Below are 20,941 nucleotides of genomic sequence, written 5' to 3'. Positions count from 1 at the left end.
TAAAATGCTATACTAACGATTACATGTAGAATAAAATGAATCCATTGAATTTAACTTGTTGTCTATATATATCATAAACTACACATTATATAGTTTATATATTTGATTTCATTGAATCTATGTTTTGTACATTGATATGTTAGTTGTTCCATAAAGTATACATATTATAGTTTATATGTTCATTCATGCATTCAATTCATGTTTTACATTGAAAGTTCTGTGATTATGCTGAAAACTTCCCTTATGCTCTGCATAGTACAAAAGGGATAAAATATCTATATATTTTATAAAAGTATAGAAACTGTATGATTGTATCAATTGCATCCGTTTTAAGTTTATTGAAATCCTTTTTTTGTATAAGTTTCACAAAATTATTTATGTTTGACTTGTATCCCCCCCTGAAAATGTTAAAACAGTAAAGGCATAGGGGTATAAACTCACAGTTAGTTGTGTGCAAACGTTGAATCAAAGAACTGGAATGAAGACCCTCAAGTTGTAGCGTGTGGCGCTTAACGGAATCCTAATAACAATTAAATACATATAGGTATCTAAATTAGCGATTTCGTTAGATAAAGTGTTAGAAAAACACTTGTTTTCGGTTAAGGAATGTTACCGAGGCTTGATTGAATCGAGGAAAGTGGATTTTCAGTCTAATGCACCACTTAGGAAGGGTGTGCGGACGTGAATGGGGTTTACGACCGTGAACTGTCTACGGCTGTGAACCGTTTACGGCCGTGAACCGCCTCTCGAAGGGTGTACGGCCTTTGAAGTGTGTACGGCCGTAAACTGGTGTGCGGTCAATGAAGATTTGCATATTTGAAGGGTGTACGGCCATACACTCAAGAACAAGGTTGCTGGATTCGATGAAAACCGTGTTCTAGATGCTCCAAATCGACTCCCAATGACGATTCTTGATGATTTTCGGAAGAATACGGGTGTTTTTGGGTTGTACGGCCAAACGTTTAAAGAGATAAGGAGAGAGTGTACGTCCAGAAAAGTGAAAATAAGGGGTAGGGTCTCGTATTTATAGGGGTTTTTCGAGGTCGGTGGTGGGGTCCACCCGATGCTGGCCGTAAACGAGTGTACGGCCATACACGGGTTTACGGCCGTAAACTCACTTAGGCTGAAAACCGATGTTTTGATCGAAGGATAACTCAAAATTTCGTGAAGTTTTAGTCCCGACTCGTATAAAAATTTAATTTATATAAACTAGATGATTTTCTAAACCAAGACGTTTGACGGGAAACTTAATAAAATTCAGATTTTATTAACGAAAATGGATAACGGTAACAGAAAAAGGTTCGGGTTATCACACAATAAATAAAGTTAACCCCTAAAAGGAGAAAGGAGTAGATGATGTATTTGAACACAAACACACATATGTGAAGTGGTGAATCCAACGAATGGAGGCGATGAAGGGGTTGGTTAAGGTTTAATCTGAATACAGAAAGAGAATGGTTTATAGATTTTCGGAGAAAGAGAGGGAGAGAGGAGAACAACGGTAGTTGGTCATGGGTAACATATAATGGTGGTGACCAGGATGGTAAGGTGGGGCGATGGACGCATTGAGATTGACCAACAAGGAAGGTGTTAGGTTTTCAGAGTATAGAAGGAGTTTCGAGAGAGGATATTTCTAGTTTTTGGAATTTAACGATGCACAAATTTTGAAATGTGATTGAATGGTGGGTGCCGGTGCCGGTAGTCGTTAGGTAATGCCGATATGTTATATAAACTGAATTTTTTATGCTGACTGATTCACTTTGCTTAAGAGACGGGATTATTAGTTCAACTTTGACGTATTCAATTTGGTTAGCTTCAAATATAAAGAGATAAACTCTGAATTTATTGAGTGGAAATATTGGTTTAACTTTGACTCATTCATTTGTTGATCGGATAAGTCTGTGTTGCATAAATTGATTGTAAATATCACAATAAGATTTGTACCTCTTAAAATTCAGCATTTAAAGCTAAATGCTTATTAAGGTATATATATATATATATATATATATATATATATATATATATATATATTTATATATATATATATATATATATATATATATATATATATATATATATACGGTAGGTGGGGGATATACGGGTGCTCAACACCTTCCTCGTAAATCACTGTCACCACCAAGTACGCATGGAAAATCTCCACCACCACCATTGCCTCCAAAGTCATAATCCGACACCACCTTAAATCAACGAAAAGTATCCATCAGCACCTCTTACTTCAGCACCTCCAAGGTCTCAACCACCTAAGACTCCTGGAAAGTCTCTACCACCACCTCTTACTTCACCGATGTTATGGGTACAACAATTACTTATAAATTTTAACATCTTGATTTATTCTAACATCATGGGTACTCCCAAGATCTTGGATTTAGTCAATATCTTGGGACTGCCTTCGTTTTCTTTTAATATCTCATGCAGGTATCATGGGATTGACTAGAAAAGAATAAGACTAAGTCAATAACACATGTTCAAACCCATGTGAACATTGAAGACCATAAAAAAAACTGAGTCAATCATGGATCTAGGAAGATCCCTAGATTATCACATTAGTTGTTATTATGGATATATATATATATATATATATATATATATATATATATATATATATATATATATATATATATATATATATATATCAAGGTTGTAAAAAACGCTCGACGTAAACTAGTCAGTGGACCGGGGTTAAGGGATTAATCGGTTAGGCGATGATTAATCGGGGACCATTAATTGCTAACTCGTTAAATTTTGAAAAATTAAATATGTCTAATATCATAACAAAGTTCCTAAATACCACTAATATCTTAATAAAATAGGTTAATATGATTAATACAACATTAATCATTCCTCAAATGATTTCTATTGAGATAGAACTTCTTCAAAATGTTAAAATTCCACAGTTTTCTACTGATTCAGTCACATTGTAGGCAGGGATTAATCGCTAGGCGCCCTCTAATCGGTCGGGTAGCGCCTAGGGATTAATCTTAGATTAATCGGGCTTTTTACAACACTGATATATATATATATATATATATATATATATATATATATATATATATATATATATATATATATATATATATATATATATATATATATATATATAAGCCTAGTTGATCAGCATTCACACACACTTTCGCTTCTACTCTCACTCTCATTCTCTCGAAACTTAAGCACTTTTACACTTACTGTACAATCAGTTATATCTTGTAATTTTATTTCAATTAATATAAGTTCTAAGGCAGGTGAATTCATCACATCCTATGGTTTTATATCGGAGATCCAAAAGGATTAAGGGATTTCCTCATACATCAGTATGTTATATCATTTGCTTTTACTTATTTACTATTGTTTGAACGATTATAATATTCTCTACTACTTCTTTGATTTTTTATATGATTTTATTGTCAAAACTACTATGATATTTGTTATTGCATTTATATGATTTTACAATACAAATTTACTTGTTTGAAAACTTTAATGTTATCCCCCCCCCCCCCCCCCACCCCCACAGATACACTTATTTGCACTTTAGAACATATCAGTTTTATTAAATAGTTTCCTGATTATTATAGATTTTGTAACATCCTGGTGTTGAGGTATTTTCAAATTTAACCCTTAAGTATGATGGTTTATGGTATTTAGCGCTTATGTATGAGAAGTTGGCAAAATGGCCCATAGTGGCATTTTGGTAATTTTTGGGCCAAGATTTTGTATGTTAGGCGTACTTGTGAGGGCTTAGAACGTTGGGCGTACATCGCGTACGCAAGGTGAACATGCGAGGGTTTCAAACCCTAAAATTTTAGGGTTTGCACCATAGTTAAGCATTTTATGGCCTCAAACTTCATCTCTCATCAGCCTCCAACACCTTCATACGATTTAAGCAAACCCTAGCCACCATCTTGAGCATTCTTGACCCTTGTGTGTGTTTTTAGTGGTCTAAAAGGAGAAAGAATGAAGAAGAACCACCTAGGAAGCTTGAAGAAGCTTTGGATATGGGATCTTCACCTCTCTAGCAACCTCCAAGAGGTATAGAGTTTCAAACATGGCTTATATTTCATTAGATCTTGCTAACTCCTTGTTTCATGAGCACTTTGTCCCAAGTCTTGACCTTTTTGGAGTTTGGCATGCTTTAGTCCATTCTAGTTGTCCTTTCAAATGTTTTCAGGGCTTTAGAAGCATAAAAATAAGGTCTTAGCTCTTAATCCTTCTCCATGCATGTGTTTTTTTTGTCTTAATGGGTTAAGAGGTTGGGGTTTTTAGCATTTAGCACTTATTGACCATGCAAGAACATAAATTTGGGAACTTTATGGTCAATGATGATATTTGGGACATAGATCTGCATTTTGGCCTTTATAGCTTAGGTATTAAGCTCTTAAGTTGTTGAGAAGGAAACTAGATGTGTACGTTGGGCGTACCAAATGGTACACTGTGCGTACGCAGTTCAAGCCTCGATCCTTCAGACAACGAGTATACCCCGCGTACGTCCGAAGTACGCCCCGCGTACGAGGACTGAGTTGACTCGACAGAGTTGACTCGGCTGGGTTGACTCGGTTCATTTGTAGATTTTTGACCGATTTTGACCAAGGGTATTTTGGGAAAATTGTTATTAATTTGGAATCGGAAATGTTTTGATTATTATGAGTCGGGTAGAGTCGGTTTTCGGAGAAGATATTCATTCAGACTGTATTAAGACGGAGAGGTGAGTTTTCCTCACTATACTTATGGGTCGAAGTCATCAAGGCCGGCCCATTGGATTAGATATCCTATTTTTGTGTATGTTATTATGTCGAGATATGTGTTTATTGGTTATGTGATTAGACTGGTAGATCTGTAGGACTACCTGTTGCTGATTATTATGATAATGTTTATATCGATATGTTATGGTTGTGGTTTATTGGGTTGAGGTGGACCAGCTCATACTGAAGGCCAAGACACCCATGGCGATCCGGATAGACTGAAGGCCTGGGAGGCGGTCCATTTAGACCGAAGGCCCAGAGAACGGCCGAGATAGGTTGAAGGCCCAGTGAGGCGGTCCAATTATGCTGAAGGTTTTGTGTGCATGTTGTTGTTTGTTATGTTTATGTAGTGGTACTTTGGGGGAACTCACTAATCATTCGCTTATAGTTTTAGTTTGTTTCAGGTACTTCTGAGGACCTTGGCAAGGCGAAGGTGTGACCGTATACATCCTTGGTGTTATGGTGCAAAGTCACACTTGGATGAGGCTTACCCCTCTTGTATATGTAAACGGGTTGAGTCTTTCCTATAAATAGGAAGTGAGTGACTCCCATTATGTAAGGAACATTTGGAGAGCATTAGTTTTAGAGAGAGGATTTTGCAAACCCATTTGTACTCTTTCAAACTATACTAATGAGAGCTTAAAAAGATTTATTTACGCCATGTGCTCTGGATTTGTATGATGATTCACTAGATCTTTCTTATTCCGCACATGTCATCATAATCAACACAACTACAATTGGTATTTGAGCGGGTGTTCTTGATTTGATCAAGAATTGATCCATGATAGTATTCAAGATTTTGTGATTCTTCATTTTGATCTTTGATCTTTGTGTTTTAGAGAGTTTGGATTCTAGAAATCGAATTCATCTTTGATTAATTCTATTCACAATTTAATTTTCCTCACTAGAATTCAAGTGATTTTTGCTTTCTCTCTCTTGAAAACCCATTTAAAATCACTTTCTCTCTCTAGAAATTTTCAAGTACTTGTGATCATGGTGTATTTGGATTATGATTCTTGGGTTGTGATCGTTGAAGATGTCAAATACAAAGTCAATGAAAATCAGTTTTGTGGGTTATTGTTGAAAGGATGATTGATTACATGGGATACTATGGTTTCTTATGGAGGCTTGAAGGATGATCATGGAAGATTGAAATTTCAACCTCTTTCGAAGTTTGTATGTTTAATCGAACTCGTTATGTCAATATGCAAACGTAGTGAAAATAAAAAAGGAAGGAGAATAAATAGATTTGTTTAATAAGAAATACATTTCTCTTATTGAAGACCCAAGTGATCTTCATGCTCTTAAGTTTGTTGAAGTTCAGGACAATGGAGTTTAATGTGATGTTCTTGATGTTCTTGAAGTTTATGATAAGAAGATTCAAGTTGATTCTCATGAAGATGAAAAAGTTTTTTGCTCAATTGGAGTTCAAACCGATGATATTTTGTGTTCTTGTGATTCGTTTGAAGGAACGATTCCTTATTGAAAGCCGGTAATCCAATAAATTCACAAGTATCAAACTCCAAAAGATTTGATCCAAACTTGCAAAGTTGAAGTTGTGGGAAGTGGGTTTGCTTATGAAATCAAATCTTCAAGATGCAAAAAGATGAGAAAGAAAAAGAAGAAGAAGATTAAACGGAAAAACAAGCGGGTTTACTCACGAAAATCATCAAGTGTTGTTGTGAAGCAAATTTGGGTTCCAAAGCAACAATCTCCAAAGGTTGCATTGAATTTGAAGTCAAAACCCAAAAGTGTTGATGGTTCTTATGAAGATGTTCTTGGATCATTGAAGAACACGAAGAACACGAAGAACGAGTTGTACAACACGCATCGTGGGTGGTACAATGTTTAACTTGGAGATTTTATTGTTCCAACAAAAGAACCAAGATCTTCTAAATTTGATTCGTTCATTGCAAATGGCACTCGATTCCTCAAAAGGGTATCTCAAATTCTCAAATGGATTCCAAAACGTCCATGATTTTGATTCGTGTTTTGGGTTTTTTTTTCATTTTTGATGGCTATGTCTCGTTGGATCTAATCCGTTTCAACCCATTTGTGATCCAACAAATTTTTTTTAGATCAATTCCAATCATGTTTTCTATTATTTTGATCCAAATAAAAAGAAAATATGAAGTTTTTGTTCATAGATCCAAATCTTTAGCCCAAATCTCAATTTTATTACTATTCATTGATCCATTCCATAAGCCCAATCATACTATTATCGAATATTGTTCGTCAGTTCAACTTTCAATTTTGATTCGTATCTGATTAATCCAACAACAATAACCCTAAATGAGTCGTCAATTTTTTTATCGATTCAAATGTGAATCGGAGTTTAATATCCACATTTGGCTGATTTCATGAGTTTAATTGATCAACGATTTAATCGAAGTGTTGACTAAAAGTCAAACTCGACTTTTTTTTTTGTGAGATTAAGGCTGAATTGATACACGATTCAAGTTGTTTGAAGTTGGAGTCACATTTACTTGTTTGAAGTCGAACTCACAGTCACTTATTGATATCGTTGCTTGGCATAGAAATCGATTTCAATAGAAATAGTTGTTGACTTGCAATGAAGAGTCGAAAATTGGTGTTAATTGACGAATATTGATGTTGTTTTGATTTGCCTATTCGCATTTTAGGGTCGAAATTTGTTGAATCGACAGTATCTTCTTTGAAATTGAAATGGTTTATCATATTGAAAATCGAACTCGATTTGGGGATAGTAGTTGATTTCGATTTTGATTGGAGTTGATTGCATTTTAGTCAACTATGTTCATATGAGGTCGACATTGTCTTGTGTGATGTATAGATGGCTTTGTAATAGTGAATTTGAGTTCGATATGTCAAAATCAGTTCATTTTGGATAGAGATTTCGAAGACTGAGTACGTCGATGTGTTGACGGGATGAATATTGCCAAGTGATTGTTTGAAATCGAATGGGATAGAAGAATCGAAATTGAGGTTTGACTCTGATGTGATTTTGATTTCGAATGTTAATGTGTTGATGTCGATATTGGTTTAATAGTCGAATCTGTTTTGGATTGATGATGTGGAATCGAGAGTCGATGGTTATTGTAAGATCGTTCCTAAGCATCGAAGCCTGGGAGTCTCGACTTGCAAGAGTTGAAGTCGAACTCAATTTTGACTTATGGTCAAACGAGTTGTTCATATCCCTGGATTGTGTTCGATATCATTGAGATCGACTTGGAAGGATTGATTGGGTTGAAGTTTACTGGTTCGTTATTGGGAAGTCGATTCGTAACGAAGCGATGATATTTGATTTGGGTTGATGAATGAAAAGCAAAAGTTTGGTATATGAGGATTTGGAAGAGGGATTCTCAATTGAAGCGTGATTTTGGAAGTCAATGCTTCTTAAGTCTGGATAACTGATGTTGCAGTCGATACTGAGTGTTATGGCTTGATTGTTAAGTAACGAAAACTTGAATACTCGATGTCGATTTTTGGAAGTCAATAGATAATACATATTGACTGGAATAAATAACGAAGGATTGTACGTTGATTTCGAAGGGGGGAGATGGTTTTGATGTCGAGTGACGAATCGTTGGTGTCAAGGATCGACTGGGGTTAATAATGTTGCGAAGGGTTGATAATGTTGCGAAGGGTAGAATTCATTACTTCTATCACGAACTGGGAGGAAGATAATGAAAAGTTTCGAATTGGACCCCTAATCTTTTCACGAAATGGCACAGTTGGTCCATATTCGAAACGGTGACAAAAACTGTGAAGAATGCAGAAGTTTCGAAGTGAGTCCCTACAGTTTCAAAATGTTGGCAAAAATAACCCAACTTCGAAATTAGGCTATAAAGCTGAGAAACTGAAGAATTTACAAGTTCAGTCCCTGCAGTTTGTGCGAACTTACACTTTATGCCCAATTTCACAATTGGGTGATAGAGTTTCGGATCTTAAGCTGTTTTGGTGCAACGGGTCCATACATAATTTAGAAAATACCATTTTTTCCCGGATTTTGGAAATTCTTGCAACTCTCACCCAAAAGTCGAAAATTTTCACAAATTGGAAATTTTTCAAGGTTTTTTCGTGATTGTTTTTCCATGCAAGTTTTTCGATGTTTCATGTTTGACACACATCAAGCGGGAGTATTGTGAATATTATTCATCGGGCGCTTCTCACCCTTAATGGGTTTTATAATCATTTTTTGATTATAAAAGGGGGAGAATGAAGAGTGGGTATTCGAAGCTTTGGGTATTCATTTGCGGATTTGAAGACCGGTATCATTTCAAGGGGGAGTTTGGTCTTGATCGCGCGAGCTCGTTTGATATTGAAGTCGGGACATCCAATCCTAACTTTGAGGGGGGGAATGTTAGGCTGCAAAGTCACGCTTGGATGAGGCTTACCCTCCTGTATGTGTAAATGAGTTGAGTCTTTCCTATGAATAGGAAGTGAGTGACTCCCATTATGTAAGGAACATTTTGAGAGCATTAGTTTTAGAGAGGGGATTTAGCAAACCCATTTGTACTCTTTCTAACTATACTAATGAGAGCTTAAAAAGATTTATTTACTCCATGTGTTCTTGATTTGTATGATGATTCACTAGATCTTTCTTATTCCGCACATGTCATCATAATCAACACTACTATACTTGGTTTTATGTTGTTGGATAGTGGGAGACTCTTATTTCAAATAATTCTTTGGGAACAATGGTTATGTAACAATTTTTGAGTAATTGAGATGTTTCTGAAAAGTTAAAATTTGCTGTGATTACTGACATGTTTCATTTTTCTTCCCAGGATCATGGGCACAACCAAGAAACCAAGATCTTCGACATATTTCAAGATTTTGAGCACTTTAGTTTTAAACATCTTATTTTAAACATCACACCACACTTACTAATTTGGTTACGGAATTAGTTTATCAATGTTTGACCAAAGCAACCACCACCACTAGAAAATGAGCACCACCACCAAAAAATATGCACAAGCACCGAAAAATGGAGCACTGCCAGAAAATAACATATATGTTGTTCATCCTATTTCTCTCATTTTGTCTCTTACACTTGTATCTACCCTGCTATCATATCTATTCGACTACCAGTAATTTGTTCTGAATCGGAATTGGAGTTATAGGTGTAGAAGGTGGCGAAAAGCCGACATTGATTCTGCTTCTTCTCCGATCTAAATCTTCTTCTTCTTTGATGTCCTTCTCTCTTGTAACCCTTACTCCGATGACCTATGGGTTCAAGTTTCATATCTAAATGCAGATCTGAGATGGTGGTGGTGGTGTTGGAGATCAATGTAGTCTGCCTTTCCAGTTGTCGGAAAACACCATGCCACCACTACCACTGCTACTTACTTCTTCACCTAAACTACAACTATTCTCTTCTTTGATCAATCCTAGAATCGTTGTTGTGGCGTAGTGAGGTATTGCAACTCTGACGATTTCAAATCGCAATCCTTGACTTGAATCGCAGTGATGACACAAACAAAGTGGTCGATTCTAGGCATTGAAACATCTTCATATCACCAATCACGAGGAACATGGCTCCTACTTGGACTCGAATCCTCCATCTCATTCCAACTCAGGCTTGAAACTTTAATGGGTGTTCTTATTATTGCCACCGGATATCTTTCACAGATTCGCATAGTCTTTCCAAGCAATCGATTCACTACATCTTCTAACAATTTTTCAGGTTTTGGGGTTTGACTTTTTTTTTATATAATTATATCTAGGGTTCACCAATAGTGGTGGTGATGGTTTATCGACGGTTAAGAGGAGAAAGATGGTTTATCGACGGTTAAGAGAAGAAAGAGGAAATATATTTTCCAGTAAATTAAAGATACAGAGAGGGTCATTTTATTTCTAATAATTAAATTTAATAAATAATAGTGAATAATTTATAAAAATAAATAAATGAAAAAAGAAATTAGTAAGGGCAATATAGTAATTTCATATTAGTTAGGATAAGCATGCAAATTTTAAACAAATGAGGACAATCTGAATTAACTTTTGAAAATAAGGGCTAAACGTGCATTTTGGTAAATACATGATGGGTGATTTGTTTAATTTACTCCAAATTGTAACAGTGCGTTTACACGTGATGCTGAAAGACATATATCACAATCATGTGTGGAGACTCGAAACACCTCGTTAAAAAGTTTGGTTTAAGATTCATGTTACGGTAGTCTAAAAAAACTTAAGCATACATAAAAAGTATTTTTTTTTTTTTTTTTATATTTTAAATAAAAAAAAAACATTATTTTTTTCAAGATATGTGCAAGAGTACTCGATCGACTAACATCTACTATTATGCAGCGGTATACTATCAGTTAAATATTGAAACATTTTCCAATAATGATAAATTTTCAGATATATGATATTGACATAAGTTCATCGATTTATCATATTTTTCATATTATATTATACATACTATTAAAAAAGAATATGCTTATGAATAGTAACCTGCTAAGCCGGTTACTGTTCATCGGTTTGGCACTTGATTCTGCATCGGGTGGTTTTCATCGGCTTAGGATCAGAGCTGCTTTCTAGCTCCCACAGTTTTTGTCATTGTAGGCTGACTCATCTTCTCCATTTCTCTATTTTGGCGACACACGTCTTCCTTACCTCAACATTTGTTCGATCCAATTCACTTTGGAATTACTCTACAGAAGCTATCGCTTTGGAAGTACCCCTCCTCATGCTGTGCGATTCCTTGGGATAGATATGCACTTGAAATGGCAGTGGTGGTAGGTCTTCGAACGGGAATTCCTCAATGAGGTATTCTTCCGAGTTTAGGTTTTCCTATTTTGGAGTTAATTACCTCAATTATTGGAGTCAGAACAGGATCGTCCTGCTAGAACTCGACTAAGTATTCTGATCGGCGATTCCTCATTTAGTGGCAGCTTATTTCCCCTTTTAATACCTTCCTTTCATTTGAACCACCGATGCTTCCCTCTACCAAGAAGCTATACCACATCCCATCTGATTTCTATATTAATCCACAGTTGAAAGTGTGTGTGTTTTTATTTCAATGAATTGAGTAGTACTAATTGTAATCGAATATCATACCCTGGTTATGGATAAAGATATCTTAGTTAGTACTCTATTAAGTTGTAACCATAAGTGTTTTTTTTCAATAGCTGCATATTGTTCGTTTCAGTTGCTTTTCAGCTCCGCGTACGTCTTCTTATATAGGTGTTTATGGATATATGATGTTAATCAACAACAGTTGAGGCCTGAATATGAACAATCTTCCTTAGATTAGAGAATAAGCGATTCAAAAACTAACATCATGGTTATTCTTCTGTTTCTCTTTATTTGTATGGTTTTCTGTGTTTTAGGGTTCTATTTGGAACCAAAAGATTGAGAATGGATGTTAATTATAATAATCTTAGGAGGCGAGTGGTAGAAGAAGATGGATTGACTCATGGACCAGCTTTCCAGCTCAGCTTATTCGTAAGATATTTTTTTCTTGTGGCATGAAATTTGTTGTTCAAACGTCTTTGATGTCATCAAGATTGAACCTCAAACGTTAGCTTCAATAGCTATCCACCCATGGTGAACTTCATTCTACATTTGTCTACTCTCTGGATAAATGAAACTAAGTTGATTCATTATTTTTTGTTTCAGCTAACTGTTACCCTAATTGGATGAGTATGCATCTATTATGGTATTTTTTTAGAAGATCTGTTATTGATAAAGAATAAAACACAGCTGCTGGAGCTGAGCTGGAGTTACGGGTAGAAATATGGCTACATGAATAGGAAGTATCGATGAATTTGACATTAATTGCTTTAATGATCATTGTGGTTAAGCATAATTGATACATTTTATATTTATATAATAGAGGTGCTATGGTTGCTACTCTCAAGAGCCCATTACATGTTATCAAGACAAAACTGCCCATTATGTAGCATATCTCCATTTTGCTAGAACATTGTATATGTTCCTTGTATTCCTTGTAACTGTCCATGCAGTAGTTACTTGCTATTCATGTGGCGTATATATATATATATATATATATATATATATATATATATATATATATATATATATATATATATATATATATATATATATATATATATATATACTAGTAGCGTACCCGCGCGATGCGGCGACGGCGATTTGTTTCATTCTGACGATTAGTTTCCGAATGAAAGTTAGTGTTATTTTGCAAGTCATCAAATTATTTCTTTTCGATTTGTTTAGTTCCGGCGATTTGTTCCTTTCGTCGATCAACTGTCTATATAGACAAACAACAAATAATAATTTTCGTCTATTACTCTTTATATGGCAGCGGACGGCGATTAGTTTCGTTTAACGAATATTGTTAAGATGATGATAAATTTCCATTTTATTAGTTTCATTTCGAATTAAAAATGTAAAAATATTTTATATTAAATATAAAAATATTGAACTACGTTTAAAATAAAAGATGTTACTTTTTTTGTGAGACTATAAATTACATGAACATGTGAAAAGTTAAATACCCGCGAGATGTGGCGATGCCAGATAATTCATTTCGGTAGATAGTTTTCATGTGGCGAGTGGTTCTCTTTTCGTGGTTTCAATCTTTTGGTGGATTGTTTTGTGCCGAATTGTTTCTTTCGCCGAACAAGTTTTAGCTAGATACGTAGATGCGAGGCGGAAAATTGTTCCTTTGACGATAATTTCGTTTCTGAAATAGTTTTTTTTTAGTTGCAATTAGTTTATTTACGATAAATAACTTTGCCATCTGGTGTCATCTCTTGTTTACTTTCCATTTTAGCCTACTAATTTATGCAATGAAACTCCAAAGCCTTTCATTTAGCCATTGACAAATCATTTCGATTAAATTATATATAGATTTTATGATTATTTGGTATAAACATTTATTGATTGTTTTATTTGTTGATGAAACAAAATTAATGAACGCATATTAAATTTATCTCCAGGATAACTATAATTCTTCATTAAAATAATTTTTATGCAATTTGTAAGTGTAAATCTTTTTAAAAATTTTAAATTTTTTGAACAATTGAAGTACTACATATTCCATATATAAGATATTTTTTGTTTATTTTATTTTTTTAAAAAATAAAACATGGTGATAAGGAAAATAAATTATTGTGATATTATTTAAATTTAAAAATAAAAAATAATTCCATTGAGAAAGTAGTGTTAATACATAAATTGCTTTGGATAAAATACTAATTTAAGTACTAACCATCAATGTTTTGAAATTGGCCTTGTTAAAAAAATTATCTTTAAAATAACGATGATATTTTATAAATAAAATGAAAACTACTTTTTTCTAAAAGCTTTATTGTTATAAAAAAACAATCATATTTTAAAATTGTTTATACATAATGTTATATAGATTACTAGTTTATAACCCATGTGAACCACGATTATAAAATTAATTAAACTTTCATAGTATAAACTATAAATTATTAATCAATTATTTTAAATAAATTATTAATTAAGAGATATTTTTTTAATTATATAAAATTATAATCGTTGATTTAAATAAATACGTGACTTTATAATATGTATTAATTTTATTTTAATTTTTATTCTAATGTTATTTAATTTAATTTAAATAGAGTGGAAAATTTAAAATTAAAATTTGAAATTATAACATCCGTATTTCCAGGTATGTTATTTTAATTATTTATTTTTGAGGATCATTGATCTACTCGACGAGTTGGTGCTATAACTCGTCGAGTAGAAGCGGGGTGACCACGTGAGTTTAATGAACTACTCGACGAGTCCAAAAGTAGACTCGCCGAGTAGGCGCTGTAAGTGGAAACCCTAGATCCTTGGGTTTGGGACTATTTAAAAGCACTTATAGCCTCATTTGCGGCCACACCTCACTGAGAAGAAACCTAATCGCCCCTTGAGCTTGTGACAGAGTCTTGAGCCTTACTTGAGATTTGTGAGTGCATTTTGGTGAAGGAAAGGAAGATTCCAAGCTAGGATTGAGAAGAGGCTGATAGATCTACTGCTTATACGTCCAAGAGCTTCTATTAGAGGTATCAAGTTCGAACCTTTCCCTTTTATTTGAGTAGATCTCTCATTTTGAAGATTAGGGCTTCTTTTCCTTTCATTTTGGGACTTTGAGGATTTGGGGTTCATGAGGAGGCTTGAACTCCAGATCTGGACCTTAGGAGGTCTCTAGCACCCAAAGGTTCCTGCTTTATTCAGCCTTGATGGTATTTAGGAGTGAAAACCCCATTTAGATCATGTTCTTGGTATTTCATGCCCAAAATGCCATGCATGGACGTAAAGTTTACGACTTTACGTGGTAAATGAGCCCTTAGAGTATGGATCTGGAGTTTGAGGAAGTATTCCGCCTTAAAATCGTCTGACTGCAAGCTGAGTCTTAATAGACTCGCGGAGTTGATGAGCCGACTCGGCGAGTAGCTTAGGGTTTGTCCCGATGAGTTGAATCATTCGATAGCTCGACGAGTTAGGGGTTAACTCGACGAGCTGGGTCTTCCTGAGTTCACTGAGAATCGACGGGACTCGACGAGTCGCACGAGTGCACTCGGCGAGTCTGGTCAGAGTTGGACCGTTGATTGGAGTTGACTTTCGTTGACTTTTAGGGTTGGTCAGCATTTGGATAATTGGACCATTGGAGGGGTAAAATGGTATTTTTCCCTTATGGGAGATTAGAGGAAGGGATTAGTCTAGCCTATGAGAATCGTTGTTAATTAGAGATAAATTACTTTAAGTGATTAGGTGGAGGCTAGATCGGGGATATCGAGCACGAGAGTTTACTAGACATCATACGAGGTGAGTCTTCTCACTATACCTTACCTAGGGTGGTAATTATGTGTGACCGGAAGGTCTTATGTGCTATGACGAGTATGTGATATATTTTTCTATGTGATATGTATATGTTAAGTATGTATTGAGTAAAAATGGTATGGACCGGAAGGTCAATATGGTATGGACCGGAAGGTCAACAGAGTATGGACCGGAAGGTCAGTAGTGTATGGACCAGAAGGTCAATATGGTATGGACCGGAAGGTCGACAGAATAGGACCGGAAGGTCTACTCAATTTGTGGGACCGGAAGGCCCCTGAGACACATTGATCGGAAGGTCTCGTAGAGCTACAGCCTCGAGTGGCTTATGTGCTGTATGTAGTATTTGGGGGAACTCACTAAGCATGTGTGCTTACCGTTTATGTGATATGTGTTTCAGGTACTTCAGAGGACCGCGGGAAGGCACCGGCATGATTGTACACACACACTATGTTTTGGGAAGAGCTACTGGGGATCCTGGATTTTATGAGATGATTTTGAAAACTTTGTTAAATGAATAATTGGTGTTGAACAATATGATATATGTTTTTATGAATTAAAAATGAAAATTTTGGTTTGAATTTTCACGATGTCACAAGTTGGTATCAGAGCCTTGGTTTGAGGGATTCGGATACACCTTCGGGTATATCTGAACTCAAACTGAGGATTTGAGAAAAGTTTTCAAAAGAAACAATTTTCTAAGATAAGTAAAAGATTTTCAAGAAAGCGGAAAAGAGCAGTGTGTACAATCAGCCAGCGCCCGAACGGTGATTTCCCAAAATACCCTTACATTATGTGTTATGAGATATTATGTGATATGCTATGCATGCTAGAATAGGATAGGTATTCATAATTAGGACTAGAGTGGGCCTGATTTGTGTTGCCTTAGCCTAGGAGTTACTGCTACTATGAGATACTTCGAGAGTGAGTAGGTAGCAGCGAGGAGATTACGATAGGTCTACTGGAGGGTAGCCTGTGTTTAGCGAGATATAGAGTACTTGTGATATGGGATCCAAGGAGGAGGACTTGGGGTGAATACTAATGCGGTGTGGAAGGTAGTATAGGGCCCGTACTACTGGAAACACCGGATTAGTGAGCAGTCCAAGTAAGAATCCTTAGGGTACTAAGGAACGAGTAGGGTTGAGTTATCGAGTGTGAGTATACTCGAGCGAGTCTCTGATTTCTCTTGTGTTGTGTTTCAGAGACATTATGGTGGGTACGCACCACACTCCAGAGAGCAGCGGTGTTAGCAATGATAAGATTCGCAGGATGATTCATGATGAGGTGGCAGCAGCCATCCGAGCTGTGATACCGGAGATGTTTGGGTCTATCAAGACCACGCTGATTGAGACGTTTGACGAGCGGTATGCTGCTCTTACCGATGCTGCTGTTGTTGCGGCCACCGCAGCCGTTGCCGCTGCTAGGCCACAGGGGGGTGACTCGTTGCTGTACCGAGAGTTCAGCAACACGAAGCCACCAGAGTTTGATGGGACACAAGATCCGATAGCCGCGATGAGGTGGATCTCTGAAGTTGAGGGATGTTTCTACACTTGTTCCTGTCCGGAACATTTGAGAGTACGGTTCGCGCTGAACCAGCTTCGCTTGGGAGCGAAGGATTGGTGGAAGTTTGTGACGGTAGATTTTACTCCTGCAGAGCTTACCACGGTGACCTGGGAGAGGTTTACCACTATGTTCAGAGACGAGTATGTTCCCCCGGTGGAGAGGGAACGTTTGGACCAGGAGTTCTTGTCCCTCAAGCAGGGGACGGAGTCTGTGACGGTGATCACGCGGATGTTTCATGAGAGGGCGTTGTTCTGCCCTGAGCATGTATCTACTGAGCAGGCACGCATGAGTCGATATTTGAGGATACTGAGGAGAGACATTCGGGAGTTCGTGGAGAACTCGACGTACCGAACATTTGCCGAACTCCAGGCAAATGCTCGGAAGAGGGAGATTGAGCTAGAGACTCAGGCCAGGGAGGAGGCCGAGTCTAAGAGGAAGGACAGGCGGCCGGTGCAGTCTCAGCCAGCAGCCAAGCGGGCAAAGTCCGCCGATACGAGATCTGGAGGCCAGAAGGGCCGCACTTGTGGGAAGTGCGGTAAGGGACATGATGGAGTTTGTCGAGCAGGTGCTTGCTACAAATGTGGCAAGGAGGGGCATATAGCCAAGGATTGCCCCAAGGGATTTATGGTTTGCTTTCATTGCAACCAGACTAGCCATCAGAAGGCCGAGTGCCCACAGCTACTTCAGGGATCAGCGCTGGGATCTGTGCGTGTTGCTAGAGCTACCGAGGCTCGGCCAGCGAAGGCCGAGGCATCGAAGGCTCGCGGGAGAGCCTTTCAGTTGACAACGGAGGAGGTCCCCGCAGCGCCCGATGTCGTGGCTGGTATGTATTCTTTTATTTACTTATGTCGAGTTTGAGATTTTGTGCTTATATTGTGGTATGCATAGGTACTTTTCTTGTGAGTTATGTACGTGCTTTGGTGTTATTTGACTCGGGTGCGAGTCGATCTTTCGTGTCATTAGCGTTTAGCCAGCACATCAGTACCCGACGAAAGGCGTTGAGTCGACCTCTACGAGTTTTTATAGCCGACGACCGAGCGATTTACGCTACTGATGTGATTCGAGGATGTGTACTCGAGATCTTCGGTGTTGAGTTCCCGATAGATCTGGTCCCGATTGCGACGGGGGATGTTTGTGTCATTGTGGGCATGGATTGGTTGAGCCGATTTGGAGCTGTTATAGACTGCGAGTGTCAGATGGTGACGATACGAGACCCTAGTGGGGGAATGCTGACAGTATATGGAGAGGGTACCCGATGTGGGTCGGCATTTTGCTCGGCTGCCAGAGCAAGACAGAGTATACAGCAGGGCTGTAGGGGGTTTGTAGCCTATGTGATGGATACACGAGTTGCCGCAGAGAGGCCGAGTTCTGTCGGTAAGGTTCCGATAGTGCGAGAATTTCCGGATGTTTTCCCCGAAGAGTTGTCGGGTGTGCCTCCCGAGAGGCAGGTGGAGTTTCACATCGATCTGGTACCGGGGGCAGCACCTATTGCCAAGGCACCCTATCGCCTTGCGCCACCGGAGATGCAGGAGTTATCCTTGCAGCTTCAGGAGCTGTTGGGGAAGGGATTCATCCGACCGAGTAGCTCACCGTGGGGAGCGTCGATCCTTTTTGTAAAGAAAAAGGATGGTTCACACCGGATGTGCATTGATTACCGGGAGTTGAACAAATTAACGGTCAAGAACTGTTATCCATTACCGAGGATCGACGATCTGTTCGATCAGTTGTAGGGTGCGTCTTGGTTTTGCAAGATAGACTTGAGGTCTGGATATCACCAGATGAGGGTGCGTGATGAGGATATCCAGAAGACGTTGTTTAGGACTCGTTATGGTCATTACGAGTTCGTGGTGATGCCTTTTGGGCTCACCAATGCACCAGCGGCGTTCATGTATCTCATAAACCGAGTATGCAGGCCGATGTTGGACCGATCGGTGATTGTGTTCATGGACGACATTCTAGTGTATTTAAGATCCAGAGAGCAGCATGTGGAGCATCTGAGGGAGATCCTTGGTGTGTTGACATCGGAGAGGCTTTATGCTAAATTCTCCAAGTGTGATTTATGGTTATGAGGGGTCCAGTTCTTGGGGCATCTCGTTAATCAGAATGGGATTCTGGTCGATCCGGCCAAGATTGAGGCTGTTATGAGTTGGGAGGTGCCGAGGTCCCCCACCGAGATCAGGAGTTTTCTGGGATTGGCCGGCTACTATCAGAGATTTATTAGAGACTTCTCCAAGATTGTCGTTCCCTTCACCAGATTGACCCGGAAGGGCGTTGCTTTTACTTGGGGACCAGAGCAGCAGACCTCGTTTGAGACTCTTCGCCAGAGACTGTGCGAGGCCCCAGTGTTAGCCCTTCCGGAGGGAATTGAGGATTTCGTGGTGTATTGTGATACGTCCATATCGGGGTTGGGCGCGGTGCTTATGCAGAGAGGGCACGTGATAGCATACACATCGAGACAGCTGAAGCCTCATGAGACGAGGTATCCCACCAAGGATTTGGAGTTGGGGGTAGTGGTGTTCGCCCTCAAGATATGGCGCCACTATTTGTATGGGGTTCGGTGTACCATATACACGGACCACAAGAGCCTGAAGTATCTTATGGATCAGCCCAACCTGAATATGCGTCAGAGGAGGTGGCTGGATGTAGTGAAAGACTATGATTGTGAGATCTTGTATCACCCAGGCAAGGCTAACGTGGTAGCCGACACCCTGAGCCGCAGATCAGAGAGTGCCCCGATCCGAGATGTGTGTATGAGGATGACAGTGATGACTCCAGTTTTGGATACCATACGAGAGGCCCAGGCAGAGGCTGTGAGACCGGAGAACCGCAAGAGGGAGCGGGTGATTGGACAGGTATCCGAGTTTCTGACGGATAGCCGAGGACTTATGACCTTTGGTGGTCGGATTTGGGTGTCGTATACTGTCACACCCCCAAACCAGAATGGCGGAAACATTCGGGGGTGGATGACTTCACGTAGTATCATTACAATTGAATATTTGTAAAGAAAGTAACCCAACCATCATAAATATAATAAAAGTTACATCGTTGCATGTAATACATGTTTCAAAAGAATATTACAAATATGATGATTTAAAATGTTTTGATAACAGACGCCTTAGCGTTCCTTCCCCAAAAGCTGATGGTTACCTGTATTACTGATTCCCTGAGAAATACAAGTAGTTTTGGAAAAGTGTCAACAATTAAGTTGGTGAGTTCATAAGCGTTTTTGTACTAAAATTTGTATGTCTTTCGGTAAAATAACTGAACGTGTTTTCCAGAAAATCCAATATTTTCTATGTATGTGTGATAGTTTGAAAAAGTACCAAAGGCTGGAATGCAATAGTATCTATCATGCTAAAATGGTGAAAGTGAATTTATACATATATAATGTAACACTGAATGCATTTAAGAGTCTCGTAAATCAAAATATTTCGATATTCCATGTGAGATTTATAACCATGCTATTGACCCAGACTGTTTGTAACAACATTCATCAAGCGTTGCAGTGTTATGACGTTTGTCACCCCAAACCTGCCAGTCTAACTGTAGCTAACAGTTTAGGTGCGGGATTATCAATCCCGTATAGATCTATACACAAGTATCACGCTCTCCCTACAAGAGATTATGGTTTATAATACAGGACTTGAAATGCGTACTCGAGAGTACGGTGAAGCCGAATGTCTCACAAAACTTAGTATCAATAGATTTACGGAATGAAAAGTCCACATTACTTGTAAATAAAAGTATTTCCTTTTTATCGTGTTTATGTAAAGTTGTCATGAATATTTCGTAAACTATACCTATTATAGTTTTTCAAAAGTGTGTTCCATTTAGTGATAAAAACTTGACGTAACACC

The 20,941-nt window shown here is 38.0% G+C and overlaps 1 long non-coding RNA gene across 1 annotated transcript; it reads left to right on the top strand.

Moving 5' to 3' along the window:
* The first annotated feature begins 11,308 nt into the window (after positions 1–11,308).
* On the top strand, positions 11,309–12,551 carry LOC145118920 (uncharacterized). The gene is made up of 3 exons (XR_013713548.1): positions 11,309–11,507; positions 12,125–12,185; positions 12,360–12,551. It is a non-coding gene; the product is annotated as an uncharacterized LOC145118920 (long non-coding RNA).
* Positions 12,552–20,941: the final 8,390 nt, after the last annotated feature.

The sequence above is a fragment of the Lactuca virosa genome, chromosome 6 (assembly GCF_052849685.1).
Source record: "Lactuca virosa cultivar CGN04683 chromosome 6, Lactuca_virosa_CGN04683_v6, whole genome shotgun sequence".
In the NCBI taxonomy this organism is placed as follows: domain Eukaryota; kingdom Viridiplantae; phylum Streptophyta; class Magnoliopsida; order Asterales; family Asteraceae; genus Lactuca; species Lactuca virosa.
This window is presented reverse-complemented; position numbering and strand designations above follow the sequence as displayed.